Genomic DNA, 2,043 nt, shown 5'->3' with positions numbered 1-2,043 from the left:
GAACAGCCACCATCATTGGCGAATTTATGGATGGCTTTAGAGCTGTGCCTAACCGCCCAGTCATTAGTGTATGTGCCCGGGCATCTTCTTTGAACTTACCCCCTCTCAACTTAAACGTGTGCTGCATGGCATTAAAGATTTTGATCCTGGGGAAAAATATCCTGACTAGCTCCTCTACCTCTCTCATAAATTTTTAAACTTCCATCAAAGATGACATGAGTGGCGGCAGTGCTATTTAGTAATGCTTTTTGGGAGGGTGATTTTAGATGCATATCATATTTATACTGAGTTAAATACTGTATGTAGTTAGTTTTGTTACAATAAGTGTATGGGACACTGGAAAAATGTTGAATTTCCCCTTGGGGATGAATAAAGTATCTATCTATCTATTAATGTGCATGAATGTAAAAGGGAAAGCATTGACCATGTATGTAAAGAATAAAAAGACATTCAATGGTTTATTCTTGAAAACAATTTTTATTATGTACAGTATAAAGGTTATTTTGTTAAAAATATAAAATTAAAAAATATTCACCCAGCCTCTCTTTAATGCCCTATAATTCTGTTGAACCTTTTCCACACTCTCCAAAGCCAAACGACGACGATCAGAACTGAACGCGATGATCCAGCAGAGGTATAACGACGAGAGTTTTATTCAGCTGTAACTTGCTGATATTTCGACTGAATGTCTAGATTAAAGAGACAGCTGCTGTATTAGGCCAAGCACACACATTAAGATACTAGAGGAAATGGAGAGCAAAATAGTGTGTTCCCTGACCGGGAATCGAACCCGGGCCGCGGCGGTGAGAGCGCCGAATCCTAACCACTAGACCACCAGGGAAGCTGTTAGCTGAGAAACTCATTTCGCAACTCCACGAGCAGCCATCGCTTCCTTTCATCGGTATTACTGAAACATGAGTGGTTCAATCCCGCATTGCGTCACCACCAGCCGTCCAATCGCTGTGCGGATTTGCCGACGACTCCCGGACTCACTCCAGCCTCCATCCCAACTGAGCCTGTCCGATCCAAATGTTCCCACCGCCAACATCCTCACTGACCGCAGCCTCCTCTTCTTTTTTCACTCCTCCCTCCCCTCAACCCGCTGTACCTTTGCACTGTCCCCGCACAAGGCCACGGTCTCCGCCACCCTCTTCACGATCTTTCAGTGAGCAAAGTTCCAGACACTTGGCAGAAGTTGTCACCAGCAGTGATACAGAAAACGATAAATCGCAGAAATAAAAACAGTAACCAAAATGCTTCGGCCCATCAGGAGTAGAGGGAGTGTAGGGGAATGCCTATAAAATAAATTTGGAGGGGCTGTGACAGACTATATTACAGTTAAATCGGATTAAGGAAAATCCCAAGGCACTTTAATAATAAATTAAGAACAAGAGGCTAAAGACCAAAAATGGGACCTATTTGGGATACATGAAGCCAGAGAACATGGTTGAGGTCTTAACTTACTACTTTTCAGCTAGTTGTATTGGCACCAGTAGGGATACTGAGATGGGCAGGGTTGAAAGATGCTGCAGTGGGCTGCAAACTCAGGCAGCTACATCACAGGCAGAAAACTCCCCACCATCCACGGCATCTTCAAAAAGCAGGGCCTTAGCAAGGCGGCGGCTATCATTAATGAACATCACCATCACAGACAAGCTCTTTTCTGACACCTACGATCAGAGAGGTGGTACAGCACTCAGCAGTCCCACCTTCAATGACTCAGGAACAACTTATGATCCACTACTATTAAGATTTCTGAAGAATCCTTGAACACTACCTCATTATTGCACTCCCTATTTCCGCACTATTTACTTATTTTACATTTACAGTGAACCTAAAACTGATCCTCCACAAAGAAGATTTTTTGGTTGGAGATTATTTCTGATATTTACTTGCAGCATATTCGAAGTTTAAGAAATAAGATCTGGATGATAATGTGGTTAACAGCATTGGCAAATTTGAAAATGACACCAAGATAGATCTTGGTAGATAACAACCAGGGTAGATCTTAAACAGTAAACGGTAGGGCGTTGAGGAATGGTA

General features: G+C 42.7%; 1 non-coding gene across 1 annotated transcript; it reads right to left on the bottom strand.

Moving 5' to 3' along the window:
* Positions 1–769: 769 nt before the first annotated feature.
* On the bottom strand, positions 770–841 carry trnae-cuc (transfer RNA glutamic acid (anticodon CUC)). The gene has a single exon. It is a non-coding gene; the product is annotated as a tRNA-Glu (tRNA).
* Between the last annotated feature and the right edge of the window lie 1,202 nt (positions 842–2,043).

This window comes from Hypanus sabinus, chromosome 18, assembly GCF_030144855.1.
Source record: "Hypanus sabinus isolate sHypSab1 chromosome 18, sHypSab1.hap1, whole genome shotgun sequence".
Taxonomy (NCBI): domain Eukaryota; kingdom Metazoa; phylum Chordata; class Chondrichthyes; order Myliobatiformes; family Dasyatidae; genus Hypanus; species Hypanus sabinus.
The sequence above is the reverse complement of the archived record's forward strand: the minus strand, read 5'-3'. Positions and strand labels throughout refer to the sequence as shown.